The following is a 19,338-nucleotide window of genomic DNA, read 5'->3' on the forward strand; positions in this document are numbered from 1 at the left end:
CGGAAACCATTTAGGAACAATCACAGTTTCTACCCTCCAATCTTAGTTATACAAGAGCTCTCATTAGCAGCTGTCAACAATGTTAAAACATCAATGAAGCATCTACTTTTAAAGAACATTATTTATATTAACTGTATCACTGGCAATGATGGTCTTTATATGGTAATTACTGGAGGGCTGACTCCCATAGACATTTAAAATGACTTCCTTTTTCTCTGTAATAATAAAACAGTAGCTTGCACTTGATCCCAACTAAGATATGATTAATCCTTATTGGAGGCAAAATCAGCCAATTGGGTTCATTATTATTATTATTATTATTATTGGGTAATTTAAATTATTTTCTAGTAGACTTACAGGGGAATGTAATAAAAGTCGCAAAGAGCAACAATTCGCACCAATAAGAATAAAAATCCACATCTCGCAATGTAATATTGTTAAACTGTTATTACATTGTGAATTTTAATTGCGCAACGCGAATTTTAATTGCGCACTCTTAAGAAGTGCTTGAAGGTGTCGTAATCTTTTGGAGCAAATATAACAACTTTTTCAGTAAGAAGTTTTATTCAGTGACTGCGCATTGGCGCAAACTATAACATTTGCAAACGGTCTTCCACAGTCGGAAGTGGTCGCTAAACAGTTTCCGGATTCACAAACGCTATATTAAATTCGCGCAAAGCAAAATTTGTTCGTGCAAAGGCATGACTTTTCGCATTGCGACTAGTTTTTCCGTTATCGACTTTTATTACATTAAATTACGTAAAGATCCATCATCCACAAAAACCCAGGTCCCAAGCATTCTGCATTACAGGTCCCATACCTGTAGCCATATTAAATGAGTCTTTAGAGATGATAATATCACATTCAGTAAACTAGCTTGCCAAAATATTCCACCAACAAAATTCTATACCTGGCCCACCTACAAACAGTTAACAGTAAAGTCTGTTTTCAGCTTCAAGAACAATGCGAAATGTAATAAAACAGCAAGCAAAGAAGTTTCTTAAAAATATAGGGGTATCTGTTCAATCCTCAGCTAATATGTTTTTCTCCAGTTTCCAGTTGCTTCTTACTTTGGCATCAATAATTATATAACATGATCCCAAATTGCAGGTCATTAGGTATAACTTCCCATAATTCCCATAATTCTCATAAAGGCCAAATCCTGAGCCAAATTCTGGATTGATAAATATAACAAATATCAGAGAGTAACCCTCCTTTGACAAAACCCCAGGGTCCATAAATCTAAAGACCATGTCAAAATCAGACAAGGTATGGTCAGTGTTTTGGACAATTTCCACCTTTAAAAAGGTTCAGACCACTTAAAGGGGCAATATACATCTATATACGTACCTTATCAACATGAATACTAGAAACAGAAATTATGCTTTAAAAAATATTCTGCCTATTTGTTTAATCAAAAAACGCACTGTTCTTAGTTGTTTTCTTATAAAGCAGTAACAGAGCATTATTTTGCTTTTACACTTAGGGGCACATTTACAAAGCTCGAGTGAAGGTTTCGAATTAAAAAAACTTCGAATTTCGAAGTGTTTTTTTGGCTACTTCGACCATCGAATGGGCTACTTCGACCTTCGACTACGACTTCGACTACGAATCGAACGATTCGAACTAAAAATCGTTCGACTATTCGACCATTCGATAATCGAAGTACTGTCTCTTTAAGAAAAACTTCGACCCCCTAGTTCGGCAGCTAAAAGCTACCGAACTCAATGTTAGCCTATGGGGAAGGTCCCCATAGGCTTGCCTGTGTTTTTTTGATCGAAGGATATTCCTTCGATCGTTGGATTAAAATCCTTCGAATCGTTCGATTCGAAGGATTTAATCGTTCGATTGAACGAATAATCCTTCGATTGTTCGATCGTAGGATTAGCGCTAAATCGTTCGACTTCGATATTCGAAGTCGAACGATTTTAGTTCCTAGTCGAATATCGAGGGTTAATTAACCCTCGATATTCGACCCTTAGTAAATCTGCCCCTAACTATCTTACCATTGATTAAACTATTCCCTCCCTAGAGCAAGTCATCAGTATTTTGCTTTTAGTTATGCAGTTAGAATAATGAAGGCAAGCATGTAATTGGTTGCTGTGCGCAAAAGGAATTAGTGCTAAAATTATAATGAAGATAGTTCAACATTTCTTACAAAAAGAAATCTGAAAAAAATCAGCTTTAGAAGCCTGTACCAGTATCATCCATAGTAGTAAAAGTGAATGTGAAAGCCTCCTTCTAATACTCAGTTTACAGACTAGTTTATTTGCTGGGAAGATAAAAGTAACTGCAGAACCAACTTTTTATTAAAATTTTAAAGCCAGAAGAACCATAACCAAAGGGCTTACTTCAGATTTATTATGTTCTGTGTCATCAAATGGAAAATATTGTTCTGTGTCAGCACTGTCTAGCAGTAATTAATCACGTTTACTGTATTGGATTTGCTGGCAGCCAAACTTATGTGATGGTAATTATCCAGCACTTCCAATTTCCATTTGGACAATGAATTGCTTTTAAATATTTTATATACATTGACAAACCAATGAGACACATTTTTTACAGTAATTACATGTTTTCTTAGTCTTGCTTATTTTTATTTGTAAGTCTTGCTTTTTTTAAGTATTAAAGCCTGTAGAGTATTTGTGGCTAGTGCTGCAATTCATTGTGCTACTATAGTGCTAGAGCAATGCATTCCTCCATGTCCTGCTCCCTTCAAACATTTAATCAAGGTTCCACTCTGAAAAAAATATTAGTGTGTTTCAGTCAGCAAAGCACCAGATCTCTTTTTCTGTAGGTTACATTGCATAGACTCTGGAGAAGATTAAGAGGCTGAAGTGACACATGAACCCAGAAGGCCTAAATTCTCCATATAATTTCCCTTCTCGAGGTATAACCATACAGTATTTAACTGACAATGGCACCTTGTACATAGATTGCCTTTTTATAAGTTGCTGTTTTCTATACCATGTAGGGGGGTTATTTACTAAACTCCGAATGCAAAAATCACGAAAAAGTCGTGATTTTTTTTTAAATTAAAATCTAAATTTTAAAAAATCACAAATCTGAAAATCTGTTGTTACCTTTTCCATTAGCTCTGCTACTTCAGTCCAAAAGGTAGCAATGTTTGGGCATGTCCACCAAATGTGTAACAATGTTCCTTCCGCATTATTGCATCTCCAGCATGTCGTGGGAACCGATGGAAACATTTGGTGTAAAACTGTAGGTGTCCTGTACCACCTGAATAATAATTTCCTTTGATTTTCCATATGATTGGTGCATTTGGATAATTTGAGAGGAAGATTTGCTGCTTGAATACATTGAGAGAGTGGTACTGTGATTTGTAGATCTTTTTCCAGTTTAAAAATATGTTGTGGTTTTTGGATTTGTGGTTGCTCAGAAATTATTTTGTACATTCTGGACAGGCCTTTCTTTTGCCCTGCTTTTTTAAAGCGCATTTGCTCAAAATTTGTTGGCTGTCCCGAGGAGTCTTTCATAAATGGTAATAGATGGTGTCTAATTTGTAGATATTTTTAAAAATCCTGCTTTAGGAATTTAAACTCTTTTTGTCTTCATATGTCTTTAATTTATTTTCCTGAAGTAACTATCCAATTGTTTGCAGTCCATTCAACTTCCAATTTTTTATTGTTAACCCTGGAATTGTAGATTCTAATATAATTATAGGAGATTGTTTCGCTGGATATACGTGTATATGTTTCTGCTTCTTAATAGTATTCCAAATTTTTAATGCTGTTTCCGTAGTGTGGTATATTTTTGTCATTATTGAGGGATTTTCGATTTTACTAACCCACATAATTTGTTGGAGTGTAAGAGGATGGATTACTTCCTGCTCTATATATATCCATTGTTTTTGGGAGGGAGGCAAGTTCCACATTGCCATTTGTTCCAGTACTGCGGCTTTATAATAGTTTTCTATGTTAGGTGCTCCAAAACCTCCTTCTTTCATGTGGAGTTGTATGTATTTGCGCTTAATCCTCGGTTCCCCTCCCCCCATATAAACGTATCCAACATTGTTTGAATTCGGTTTAGTAGCACTTTAGGTATTGTAATTGGTATATTTCTAAAGAGGAATATTAATTGTGGTAGAGCCATAATTTTATTGTTGCCACTCGTCCCATCCATGAAATATGTAAAGGATTCCATCTTTCTAGTTGTTTTTGTATTTTATTAAGAATTGGGGGGTAGTTGCTGCTATGTGTTGTACCTATAGTATCTCCCAGCTCTTTTCCCAAGTAAGTAATTTTGTGCTGTATCCACTGGAAGGGATATTTCTGTTTTAGTTGCACTACAAGGATTGCTGGCATTTTAAGTGGCAATGCTTGTGTTTTATTTATATTTAGCTTATAATAGGAGACTTGGCTATATTCCCGAAGTGTTTTAAAAATTTCTCCCAAAGATTGACTCGGATTTGTCAGCGATAGAAAAATCACAAATCTGAAAATCCGGCATCTCAGACCTGTCGAGGTTGCATATACTGTAAGTCAATGGGAGAAGTCCCAATGATTTGTTGATGTGCTCTGGGTTTTTAGCAATACCCCAACGTTTTCGGAGATTTCAGATGAAAAATCTGGCAAAAACTGGAAAATCGGATAAAAAAAATTTTCAGTTTTTTTTCCCCCTGCAAACAAAATTTTTTCGGGAAAGTGTATTAATAAAAAACCCAAAAAAACAGTGCGGATTCGTTTTTGATAAATAACCCCCGTAGTTTTTAAACCACCCTACTGGTTTACTGTTTTTAATTGATACAAAACAGCTCAACAATTATCTATAGTAAACCTCAATTCCTAGGGGGGGAAAGAACTCCTAATAACTAGTGGAGGATACTTTGTCACTCCATTCAGTGTTTTTGGTGTCCACTGGTAGGCAAAGTCTCTCTGTATTTTCAAGTGTATGGTATACTCTATCAAGACACATATGTGAAGGGCTGGGCCAGGCTCCCTAGGCAACTCGGCCGGCAACCTCGCTCCAACCCCCCACAAGCACAATATGAAGATGGGGGTGGGGCAGAGAGAGATCTGGGTAGAGGAGAAGAGCGGGCAGGATTGGGGGACTCGAGAGCCAGGACTAGGCATGTGCCTGTTCTGCCTCCCCCTAGTTCTGGTCCTGCATATGTTAAGGGTGACTTTTGTGTTTGGGGAGACCAATTGGGGGTCATTTATCAACACTGGGCAAATGTGCTCATGGGCAGTAACCCATGGCAACCAATCAAATTACTGCATTCATTGTTTTACTTGCAGCTGGCTTTAAAAAACTAATCACTGATTGGTTGCTATAGGTAACTGCCCATGGGCAAATTTGCCCAGTGTTGATAAATGAGCCCTAATGACATTTATGGCTGGGAATATAGAGTGGTGGCCATCAGTTTTGAAGACGGCCAGTGTAAAAACCAGACTGTCCAGTTCAAAACTGCATGGATGGCAGCCCTATAGAAATACCTCCCAGAATACTTTGATGGATAAATGTAGCGGCAGATTTATGTATAAGTCTAATGCATTGGTATTGGTTTTGGGGCCTCCCCAAATCTTCATTAAAATCAGCCAATGTCGACGGAAGGTTTGAGGTTGACAATGCTGCTGTAATCTATTTTTGTTTTGGTTTATTTTATAATTTCCTGTAAATAATTTCTTATGCCAAAGTGTAATTGTTGGTACTTGATCCTTGCCTGGTTCCCAGCATAAGTGCCATCACAACAGAAATTGTCTGCAGAGCAATTACACGATTATGGCTGGTGCTAGTAAATTATTGAAACGCATTAAAAACTGTAAATACGCTGTTTTCAAGCTTTGGAGTTGCACTTGTTGATATTATTTTATAATTCAGCTTTATTTACAATGGGACAATTTTGCACTCATTTGGGCTCTAGCTCCTGTGTCCAGGATCATAGTAAATTATGTATTATATGTTAACAGAACTGCAGAAACACTGGACGAGGGGTATATGTGTGAACCATTTTGCTGTATTAATTAATGTTCTAATTATTTTCTTAGCACCTGCCCTTCCACCTAGTATTTTGGGTAACAGGGCCCATATTGGGTGGGTTAATGTAAGGAGTATGTCGCAATGAATGATGGAGAGCAGCAGTGGCATATTGACTTATATGCTGTATGGGGGACCCATGAACCAATCCCCAAGATTTCTTACCAGGGATAACCAGAGAGCATTTTTTTACTGTACACTACTACACCTGGTAGAAGTTGTCCTGCTTTTTCCAGGGTTTAGTAAATCTTGTCATTTGTCAATAATGGCTTTGAAGGTGCAACAACAGAGGATATCCAAATCCCAATGTACAGAAAAAATTATGGGGGTTATTTACTACAAAGTCGATTTGACACTTTTGTGTTATCGCCCAAAGACCCCAAATTTTTTGGATTATCAGACAAAATCCAGCCCAGATCAAGATATCTTCAAATTGTAAAAGGGACATCTTCCATTGACTTATAGATGACCTCTAGAAAGTGCCTGTCATAATGCAGACAGTTTACCTCAGTATATTATATGACTTTGTTTACTTTTAATGGGAATGACTAGTTCTTCTGAATTAACTTCCTGTCTTGCTTGAATGGTCATAATTGCAGGTTAGTAACGTCTCTAAGATAAGTTCCACCGAAGGTCAAAACGATGGCTCTTTATTACCGGTACATTGTAATTTTTTAATTTAATGTACCCATCTATGCAATATTTGCTTGTTTACTGGAGTACTTTAATTTCTTTTTATTTTGATATTGATTTTGAAGATGAGCTTCTCTGTTATTTTAATCGCTAGCTGGTAATTCATTCACAGCACAAGTCAATATTATCAACTGAGTACAAGTCGCTTTGTTAACTTTGAACTTCCATATTTTTATTTTTGTTTGGCAAGCTTGTTACATGTAGTTCTAACAATATATATGGGAAATACATGTTTTTGTCCTCCGGAGAGGTCTGATTCTCCAGATATAACTCTCCTGGGATGTATTTATAGTTATGTAACTGTGTTCCTCCACTAGACGGGAAAAAGAATGAAATTTATTCCATTATGCCACTGAGAAAAATGCCTATGTCTTCCAAAAAAAAAAATAAGTATACAGATAATCTTTTGAGCTCTAAGTGAATTTTTAAAGTTGCTCTTACAGTATATTTTACTCTTCGAATACCAGTTACTATATAATATGTATGCTTGTGCAGTATCAAGCTACTTTTTATTATTCTCAATAGAGATCTAATTCATTATTATGTAACAATGTTCCTCCACTTTGTTTTTAAAACTAAGAAAAAATAGAAAACATTTTTCAGAACTAATGTAATTTTTAGGCAAATATTCTGGATCTCATAGCAGCTAAAACTTACATCTGAGTCTTTTTTCATTTTCTTCAGTCTCAAAGAACATTTGCATAACAGTCCCCTTATAACAGAACAAATCTTTTAAGATTTCCTTTAAACTAATGTCAACACATCTTATATTAAAATATACTGTATATAGTAATGTCTAATTTATCTTCAGACACCATACGGCATATAAAATGTATATTTATATGTATTATCGGCCACAATGTACAATTTCTCTATTTAAATTTGAGTATCCAATATTTTATTATAAATGATTAAACTTATATAATGTAAAGGCCATATCAATGGGAGTCAGTAAATCTGCCCATTACTGTTATTTATCAAAGTCGGGTTTTATCTCAACATTTGCTGCTACAAACTCCTATCAAATCCGCTATGTTTTTTTACGCTTATTTATTATTACGTTTTCCCAAAAATTTGCTTTGCGGGAAAAAAAATCATATTTTCACGTTGTTTTCTGATTTTTTTTTTTTGCCCAAAAACTCCGAAAACTTATGGGTATTGCACGAAACCCAGCGTACATCAAAAATTCATTGGGACTTCTACTATTAAGAACCTCGACAGGTCTGAGATGCCGGATTTTCTGATTCTGACTTTTCCATCTTTGGGGTTTAATACATTTCGAAAAAATTCATGATTTTTTAAAAGTCCGATTAAAAAATCAAAAATTTTTGTGATTTTTGCATTCAGGGGGTAAATAACCCCCTACATGTTATCTAATTAAAGAAAATGTAATTCTAAACAACTTTCCAAACCTGAATGCTCGGGACCTGGGGATAATGGATCTTTCTGTAATTTTGATCACCGTACTTTAATTCTTTTAAAAAAAATCATTTAAACATTTGATAAACCCAAAAGGATTGTTTTGCCGCCAATAAGGATTAATTATATTTTAATTGAGATCAAGTACAAGATTTTTATTATTTTATATAACAGAGAAAAAGGAAATCATTTTTTTTAAAATTTGAATGGCCTGAATGAGTCTAAGGGAGATGGCCTTCCTGTAATTTGGAGCTTTTTGGATAATAGGTTCCCATACATGTATACATTCATTAAAGGGGTTATTCACCTTTAAATTAACTTGTAAATATGTTGATGTGATATTCTGAGAAATTTTCAATTGGTTTTTGCTTTTTATTCAGCAGCCCTACAGTTTGCAATTTCGGCAATCAGGTTTCTAGGTCCCAAACTACCCTAGCAACCATACACTGATTTAAGTGAGACACAGGAAGCGGAATAGGAGGAAGAGCAATAGAAAGTGGTAACAACAATAAATTGTAGCCTTACAGAGCATTTGTTTTTCAGGTGTTGTCAGTGACCCCCTTTTGAAATTTGGAAAGGGTCAGAAGAAGAAGGCAAATAATTCATGCTTAGTATTAGCCATTCTATAACATACTAAAGGTTAATGTAAAGGCGAACCACATTTTCAGTGGTATTAAATTTGCTTGGAGAAGGACAGACAGATCTTACTTTTAATTGCGAATACATTAAAAAAAACTATAAAACTAAGAAAAAAGACATTTTGTAATGTGTTTTTTGCTCAGAGTGATATATTTCTTTCATTAGGCAAAACATTTGGGTTTGCGTCCCCTTGCTAATCACTATTAGCATATCCTAGATGAGACGACCCATTTTAAGTAGCCTTATGATTTATTTTGCATGGTTTTTGAATTATTAGCTTTCTTATTCTACCTGTTCCCTGCCTGCAGCTGAATATAATGATGTGAGTCTTCCGTTTCATTGTTATCTTTGTTTTATATCCTTTATAATTTTTTTCTGTCCCTGGGTTAAGCTTTTCTTTATTTCATGAGTTTGGCTGAAGTTTATAATCTATGTCTTTTCTGCAATCTACCTTTATCATTTTTTTTTGTCCCTCTCCTATATATTCTGTGCTCTGTCTTGCCTGCATGCTAGTGCAACTATGCCCCAACAAATAGCAATTAAATATCCACATCTGAGCGCTGCAGAACAAAAACATGTAAATAATTCAACAAACATAAATGAAAAAAATGACAAATTGAAGCAAGTGCTGTCTGTGTTATAATATTTTCATTTTAAGGTGAACTACCATTCTATTGTTGAACAATATCCCATTAGCTAACTAACCCTACTGGGACAGGGTTGAAAAAAAAGTTGACTTCCCAAGGAGCCTCTAGTAATGGAACTCCTATACTAACCTACGCTTTGGGTGGATTAAATGGATACAAATGGTAACTTCACTCATAAATTTAAAAAAAAGACATAATAACGCTTTATAAAAGAACTTTCCAATATATATTGAATAAAATGTTCAGCGATTTTGAAGTCATTTGTAAAAGTGATTCCCACAATGCATCGTCCATGAATAACAGACCTGTGAAGAAGGAGAATTACAGAAATATGCAAGGCATTGGAGGAATCCGAGGGGAGATGACTATTGGTAGATAGTTTTATCAGTACATGAAGTCAGGACCAGCAGTGCAACAAATAGAAAGGGACACGCATGTACTGCTTTCAGCAGCAACGTTTATAATTTAACTATCAGAATGCTGCTTAGAATAGCCATTTCTTTTATTAGATACAATTATTTATTTGTTAATATATGTGCGGAGTCTCTTTGTAACTGAAAGGGTTATTAAAGGAACAGTAACGTCAAAAAATAAAAGTGTTTTAAAGTAATGAAAATATAAAGTAGTGTTGCCCTGCACTGGTAAAACTGGTGTGTTTGCTTAAGAAACACTACTATTGTTTATATAAATAAGCTGCTGTGTAGCAATGGGGGCAGCCATTCAAAGGAGAAAAAGCTCAAGTTACACAGCAGATAGAAGATAAGATCTGTCTGTCTAATGGTGTTATCTGTTATCCATTTGTTAACCTGTGCCATATAGCCGTTTTTCAATTTCCACCATTGCTCAACAGCAGCTTGTTTATATGAACTATAGTAGAGTTTCTGAAGCAAACACATCAGTTTTACCAGTGCAGAGCAACAATACCTGATATTTTCATTACTTTAAAACACTTGAATTTTTTGGTGTTACTGTTCCTTTAAGGATTCTACTATTTTCAAGTCCTTCCCGTGGGCTGGGATCAATAAAAAATCTTGGCTGCAATGAGAAGTGACGGGTATTAATTATTCCCTTCTAAGCCTAATGGCGGTTTTGCTAGTGAATGCTGAAGCTTAAAGCTTTGACCTGTATGTTCTGCTTCGAATGACAGCACTGGCTTTTTACTGACATCTTCAAAATTCACTTTATGCCATGCCAAGGCAAACCTTTTCATTGTAACCATAGAAATATTACAGAGAAAATATAATTCCTACAGAATGCAACAAACATTTGGGCTTATTCATAAACACTGGTGTTAAAGTGCAGTTGCCATTAGCACCAATCAGCGATTAGATTTAAACTATCTACTGTACAAGTCAGAAGATGAAATCAAAGACCTTGGTTGGTAAATCAGCCCTATTGTTGATGGCAATATCCATTTGCTTCTCTTTTATTTCTATTAAGGTTGAACAGGGCAGGCCCGGACTGACAATCTGTGGGTTCTGGCAAATGCCAGAGGGGCTGCTGTATGGCTCCATAGAAAGTTACCATATAGTGGGCTGGTAGGGGTCTGTTTGGGCCTCTGTGTACTTGGAATGAAAGGGCCTATTTTGATTCCCAGTCGAGGCCTGGAACAGGGCCAGAAATGGGGGTAGGCAGCAGAGGCACATGTCTCTTCCATTGAAGCAAAGCAGTGATGTATTTGTTCCCCTGTATGCCCCATTGGCTTTAAATTAAATATATGTTTAATGTGCAAATGCATTTTCCATTTTTTGCATTTCCACAGTTTTTGTCTTTCATTAGAGAGTACCCTTCAAGTTTATCCTACGGGAACAGAGAAATGGCACAGGGGCGGAGTTGTGGATTAACTATGGGTTAAGCTTTTCTTTATTTCATGAGTTTGGCTGAAGTTTATAATCTATGTCTTTTCTGCAATCTACCTTATTTCCCTGGGCATCCTAAAAGCCACAAGCACTACATTTTTAAACGTGTTTTGTATATTTTATTATCAGCTCCACTTTTTTTTTTTTAGCCGTACTACATGTAATACTGCGCTAGTATGAATAAAATATGATCAAGCAAAAATATAAAGCGAAGCAGTCCGCGTCCGCCTGGTATAACATATTTAATAATAAAATATAACACAGCTGGCTTTAAAAGATCAGAAGCACCTTCTTCTCTTCTGAGAGGTGCAAAAGTGCATGGGGTGCAATGCAAGGGAATCAACCTCAGCTTAATGGTTTCTGGCTGTTAAAACTAAAGGGCAAACTAGAGATGGCTTGATGTACAGTTTCTAAGCACAGCAGCTCCACACTCACTCAGTGAATAGTTGTTATTTGAATAAGCAAAAAATGCAATGTTTTAATGATTCTCATGAAATGCATTTTTTTAAGAAACCACTTTCCCTAATTCAAGCCATAAGAATTCAAAAAATGGAGACCCACATCAAGCTCACAGGCCTTCCCTAATGGAATCTTAGGGTAATGGCACACGCTAAGATTCAGGGAGATTTGGTTGCCCGGCAACAAATCGCCTCTTCTTCAGGCAACTAATCTCCCTGAAAAGCTTTCCCGTCAGCCATAATCAAAATCACCGGCGGGATGGCACGTGGAGCGCTTTGTTTTCCGAAGACGACTGAAGTTGCCTCACAAGGAAACTTCGGGTGACTTCAGAAAACAAAGTGCTCCGAGTGCCATCCCGCCGGAGATTTAGATTCTAGCCGGTGTGGAGGCAGTTCGGGAAGATTAGTCACCCGAAGAAGAAGCAGTTTGACGCTGGGAAACTAATCTCCCCCAGTAGCTTTGTGTGCCCCTGCCCTTAAGGATGTATCTTAAACAGGTATGCTGCTTTTTTTCATTCTTCTTGGTTATGGGTATCTTGGTATAGGATCAGTTATGCGGAAACCTGTTATCCAGAAAGCTCCAAATTATGGAAAGGCCGTCTCCCATAGAAAATTATTTCATTGTTCTGTATTAATAAAACAGTAGCTTGTACTTGATCCAGACTAATATATAATTAATCCTTATTGGATGCAAATCCAGCCTATTGGGTTTATTTAATGATTACTAGTAGACTTACAGTATGAAGATCCAAATTATGGAAAAGTTCCCTTATCCGGAAAACCAAATATAATTTTAATACAATAATATAATAAACGTAATTTTAATAAAGAACTCTGATGAATGATATCCTTACTGGGTGCATAATGTTCAGTACAGGAATGGAACCCTTATCTGGGAACCCTTTATTGACATTACAGGAAGGCCATCTTCAATTTAAACAAATAATTATAAAATTTTTTAAAAGTATTTACTTTTCCTCTGAAATAAGAAAACAGTACCTTGTACTTGATCCTAACTAAGTTATTATTAATCTTTATATAGGAAGCAAAACCAGCCTACTGGATTTATTTCATGTTCACATGATTTTCTAGTAGACTTAAGGTATGAAGATCCAAATTAGGGAAGATACTTTATCCTGAAAACTCCAGGTCCTGAGCATTCTGGATAACAGGTCCCATACATTTATATGTAAGCTGTTTAAATACAGTGGAGATAGATAGAAAGTAGACATTCATCAGTTCTTTATAACTCCTCATTTACCTCTTGAAATAACACGTTGATATCCTTTGTTCTCTATGGGAAGTCTAAATTAAGAAAGAAAACATTACCCTATTTTGTTCATAAGTAACTGTCAGAAGCTGCCACAGTTGGAAAAACAGTTAAACAATGAGAAATTATTTGTATTTCTCTGCAAGAAACGCCTACTTCATATATTGATTTATTGTTGTAAGGATTACTTTTAAGCTTGAAGTACTCCATGAAAACAGGTTGGTTGGTGAAAGTCAAGACTAAGATCACAGATAACATTTATCCATAATAATAATAATTTGTAGAGAAATATACCTCTCTGGATGTATATCTGGTAAACTCCAGGTCCCAAGCATTCTGGATAACAGGTCCCATTCCCCTAATATCAACCTCAAGCGATCATTCAGCATATCCTTATTTTAATTCTCTATGTCTAATGCAGTTACCAATTCTTCTACTAATGATGATGCGTGGCCTGAGAATTGTAAGGAAATTGTATGTAATGTATGGTGCTTGGGCAGCATCAGGAACGCCTTCCCATTCTTGGAATGTTTATATTAAATTAAAGAGCTGGTCATTGCCCATTAGCATTGGAGGCAAGCAAAACAATCACCATGGGGGTTTGTTCCATGAGTAGAGGGACTTCAGGTCCCATAATAAAAATGTGAAGCAAAATGTTTAATTTTTTTTTCTTTAAAGATGATTTTTTTTCATGAACAAAAGTCAACATGGTGGCATGAGAGAGTCACTCTGATAAAACATACAATCAGTTTAAAGACTTCTACAATGACGAGAACTGCAATGAGGTATAAATGGGAAAGCCAAATAAAAAAATAAAATACAATGGTGCAAACATCAAACAAACTCTTGCTGACTCTCCAAATTCTAGATTGGCCAAGTCAATCAGAGTCAGGGTATGTAAGTGTAATTCAGATGTAATTAACAAATTCATTGGGTTAGAACTAACAACTATAGAATTCAATATCCCTGACCTGATTACAGAGCCCGTGGATTGAGAACTACTGAAGTGTGCTATAGATATTACCCACAATGCAAATAGGAGATGGGCAGTGTTGTACAGGTATGGGATCTATTATCTGAAATTCAGAATATTATTATTATTTTCATAATTTGGAGCTTCATGCCCTCAGAAGCAAGGGGAATGTTAAAATAAAAGTTGCTTTAAATATGCAGGCCCTGATATTGCTCAACTACAGTTCTCAGCATGCTTTCTTGGAATGTGCTGTAAATGGTATTACAGCAAGATGTTTATGGAGTTCTATCCTATCCTGATGTTCTTTGTAGAAAGGAGCTCTACTTGCTTTGGGCCAAAGGTTCCAAAGACTTGTTTGTAAATCATTGCTTTTTATACAACCTTTATTTTCCACCCAGGACCAGCTTCCACTCAAATAGTGTAGAGTTACATTAGACCTGTGAGCCACAAGTCTAATGTAACTCATTATTGTTGGGGAGCAACACAAGCATGAAAAAGTTTCTGTGGGTGCCAATTATGGGCTGAGATTGACTATTTTGTATCACCTATGATGACTGGAAGTCTACAGGAGACTCTATTTTGTAGTCTACCTGGTTTTTACTAAAACTTGCCTCCAAGCCTGGAATTCAATAATGAGCACCCGCTTTGAGGCCACTGGGAGCAACATCCAAGGAATTGGTGATCAACATGTTGCTCACGAGCCATTGATTGGGGATCACTGCATTAGACCCTCAGTCTTAGCTAGACCCTCACATTAATGTATGGAGAAAGGGATAGGTGTTGCAGAAATGTACCTTTCAGCTGGACAGGATTTCTGGAGGGCAGGAGTTCTTAACCAAAATAACAAGTTATTAACAGGCACCGAGTTCTCACAGTACATGGGTTCTCTGCTCAGAACCGCTCTTTACAGCTCAACCTATCTACCATAACAGCAGCTCACTTTCCCCAGCTTTCTTTGAAGAGATTGTGCTTCGTCCACATCAGGCCATTGCCACATTAACACACTAGGGTTATATTCATCAGGAGTCAATTAGCTTGCTTGTATGTTAATAAGAATAAACAGAGTATCCAAAAGAAACCCATGCAAAATATACTGAACAATCTTCATTCAGGTAGTACCCTAGTTGGAATCAACTTTGGATAAATAGCACTGCAAGGCAGTATTGCTAACCAAGGAGTCATCATGACCACACGTGGCCAGATCAATGCCCCCCCCCAAAATACACATAGTAACACTCTAATTACTATCTACCCCATGGCTGGAGTTAGGCTATTGGCAGGCTACTGAGTGGGCTGCATGTTAGACATCACTGCACTAATGGGCATTATGAATATTTCAGCCTTTGCCGGCAAGATAACTGCCATATCATTAAAACATCACACAGCGCTTAAGGCAGCAGGAACAACCCTATTCATTTTATATATTCCAAAACAAATTAAATACAGCAGAGTAAAGAGGAATGGCTGACAGATTAGGGCAATCTTTCCAGATTACACTTCCTTCACGGAATTGGTTCTCGCGCTGCTCATTTCTCTTCTTCTGTTAGTTCCGATTCACAGAATTTGGTTGCTAAATCATTTGTGACATGAAAGGAGGTGAACAGAATGTTGTGGCGACATTTCCAAAGCACTTAACCTATGAACGCTTGATTCATGAAGCATTAGTAATGCGCTGCTGTGGGCTGAAATAATAGCTGTGCCCCTGCTCCCATTTACTTCAATGTTGCAGCCTCAACTCATTTTACTGAACCAAACATATTGGTAGCTCTGGATATTGGTTCTCCATACTTTTAGACTACTAAAAAATAATTTAAACATTAAATACACCCATTAGGATTGTCACCAATAAGGATTAATTATATATTTGTTTGGGTCAGCTACAAGGTACTGTTTTAATATTATAGACAAAAAGAAAATAATTTAATTTTTTTTAATTATTTGATTAAAATGGAGTCTATGTCAGATGGCCCTTCTGTAATTTGGAGTTTTCTAGATAACAGGTTTCCATATAAGGGATCCCATACCTGTATATGTGCAGTGCCTCTAGGGATACATATTGGGCCAGTTAGATAGTAAGTGGTTTAGTAATACAGACAAATACTGGAGAGTTTAAAATGTTATCTAAAACAAGAATTGGGGCTCCGCAGGTTTTTTTTTATTTGACATTATTTTACCATGTAGGTAACATAAAGGCTGAACTAAGTAACCTGCACTGGAATAACTACCTATTTAACACAGTCTGTAGTGGAGTACCAGTCTAATATAGGTAATTTTAGAAACCATTAAGAGGGATATAAACTTCTTGTTAAAACGTTGCTCCACCCAGATGTTGCTGGATTATTAGTTAGCACTGTATTATCAAAGTTTAAAGCAAGCTGGGAGCTGTAGTTTGGCAGCATCAGGAAAAACAGAACACTCCTTGCTTAAGACTTTGAAGATTTTCATTCATCCGGGTCATGGTATATCTAATAATCATTGAAGATGTTTCACTACTCATCCGAGCAGCTTCTTCAGTTCAACTGACTGATGTGAGAAGTCCTCGGCATATAAACTCTTTCACTAATCCAATCATAATGGCACATTGTAACTCTTCAGAGACGTGACATCTAGCCTAGGTGTGATTCTGTGGGATTAGTGTGATAGTGTGATAGGATTACCAAGGTATCATGCAACTCCTAGTAACAGGTATTACTTGTTAGAGCTGCATGAATGGGGCCAGTGTTTTACTTAATCCTTATAAATTAGATTTTCTGTGCACCTAGCTCCTATTCTTTCTGCACTGGATCATCGCCGAAAGCCTTGTAGATATTTTTCTAGCACTGATCGTCTAATCATAATCAGCATTGTCTCCTCACTCCTGATGTTGCACATTGATCTTATTTTATTAGACAGTGAGATGACTCAGGTAGCCCTAGGATGACATTTGTTTTGCATCTTTAAAGGGATACTGTCATGGGAAAAAAATTTTTTTCAAAATTAATCAGTCAAAAATTCAGCAGAATTCAGCACTGAAATTCATTTCTCAAAAGAGCAAACAGATTTTTTTATATTCAATTTTGAAATCTGACATGGGGCTAGATCTGGTCATGTGACTTGTGCTCTGATAAACTTCAATCACTCTTTACTGCCGTACTGCAAGTTGGAGTGATGTCACCCCCTCCCTTCCCCCCCCCCCAGCAGCCAAACAAAAGAACAATGGGAAGGTAACCAGATAACAGCTCCCTAACACAAGATAACAGCTGCCTGGTAGATCTAAGAACAACACTCAATAGTAAAAACCCATGTCCCACTGAGACACATTCAGTTACATTGAGAAGGAAAAACAGCAGCCTGCCAGAAAGCATTTCTCTCCTAAAGTGCAGGCACAAGTCACATGACCAGGGGCAGCTGGGAAATTGACAAAATGTCTAGCCCCATGTCAGATTTCAAAATTGAATATAAAAAAATCTGTTTGCACTTTTAAGAAATGGATTTCAGTGCAGAATTTTGCTGGAGTAGCACTATTAACTGATTCATTTTGAAAAAATGTTTTTTTCCCGTGACAGTATCCCTTTAAGTTGGAGACCCCTACACTGGAGAACTAGATGGAAACACACTGGAGAACTTTCAGAAAGGGTTTAAAGCTCACATGTCCCAGTTTTTTTCATGGAGATTCATTTAAAATCAGGGATCATTTACAAACTGCAAGGCAGTGTGCAAAGAGAAAAAAGGGGCAAATAGCTATACTTTGCTCTCAAACTGCAGGTCTATTTGCACCATTTTGGAGAACAGAGACCTGGTGACTGCCCCAATTAATACAATGCTACCTTGCTCTTGCTTCCCCCGGTCTTTTTAAATGGCCCCTATTGTCATATTAAAATGTAAGCACTAGTACCATCAACCTGCACTCTAAGGGGTCTACATTAGCTTCTTTAGTTCAGTATTTTGGAAAGAACAAAATTCCTGCTGCCCAATTTCCAAAAAAAAAACCTTATTCTATCTTGTTTCAACTAGGAACAAAAGATTTCAATAATCCAACATTTTCAACATTTTACCTAAATCCCCAAAAGCATATGTTTACCAAGCAAGGGCAAATGCCAGCGCTTCGCTGACATAGCTCATGGGCTGACCAATAGAAAGAGAAGTAGAAAATCACCGGCACAACAGGAAATTTCTAGCAGGGAATCCCTTGCTCGTTTATTTGCGGATGTAACATTTTGGGGCGTACCCCTTTGTCAAGCATGACAAAGGGGTACGCCCGGAACGTTGCATCCGCAAATAAACAAGCAAGGGTTTCCCTGCTAGAAATTTCCTGCTGTGCCGGTGATTTTCTACTTCTCTGTCTGTTGTGGAGGCTGCCAAAGCCTCCTTCATCGAGCACCAGGTTTCGCAAAACTCGGACGGCCAGGGTGTGTGAGGTGACTCTTCTTGTCTTCCCACTGACCAATAGAAATCAATACTCACTGGAAGTTACAGATGCTAATATCTGTATTATAATATTTAGAGAGGATTAAAAATAAACCCATCACCTCTGGAAATTCCTTGATAGCTTCAAGTAAAAGAGAGCATTGATCCTGCACATGGAAAGTTTCTGCGGTTTGATGCACATCTGACCAGCCAAGTTATGACCCGGCAATAAACAAGGGATTTCTAGTACTAGAAATAAATTGCATATGCTATTTTGTGAATTATTCCAAATCTTTCTGGGCTGTCACTGGGCTGTACTGGCACTGGAGTGTGAATTCACCCAAGCTGAAACATACAGGCTGCAGGCTATGGCTGCAATATGTGTATCTTGTATCTTCCTGGAGGCAAATGATTCACTCTATTCCAGGCTGCCTGAGTTAACAAATCAGCATCCAGGTTTGTTCAGTTTCAATCCATTTACAACTTGCAGCCACTCAAGCTAGCTACTAAAATGTAGGAAAGTAGCGGATAGAAATAAGAGAGGTCGGGTAAGAACAATAGGGTAGGGAATCTTTATTAACTTTTTGTTAAGACCTTTCCCCATATATTGGACATTACAGAGCTATTTTCTGGAATGTTCGGGACCTAGGGTTTTCCTGATAAGGGATCTTTCCATAATTTACATCCCCATACCTTAAATCTGCTAGAAAAAAAAAACAGTTAACATTAAATACACCCAATAGAAATGCTTTGCCACTAATATGGATTCATGCAGCTCAGTTATGAATTACAATGTAATGTACTGCTTGATAATTTCAGAGAAAAAGTCAATCATTTTTTAAAAACTAGAATTATCTACTTAAAACTTAGACTATAAGCGCTACATTTAGATTGGCCTATGGGGTAGGGTCCTCCAGCCTTTTGTCTCCTTGACACTGAGCACTTAATCTGTATTGTAATTATATTTTATATTTCCGTGAATTGTGTTTTTAATAAT

The sequence above is a fragment of the Xenopus laevis genome, chromosome 9_10L (genome assembly GCF_017654675.1).
Source record: "Xenopus laevis strain J_2021 chromosome 9_10L, Xenopus_laevis_v10.1, whole genome shotgun sequence".
In the NCBI taxonomy this organism is placed as follows: Eukaryota; Metazoa; Chordata; class Amphibia; order Anura; family Pipidae; genus Xenopus; species Xenopus laevis.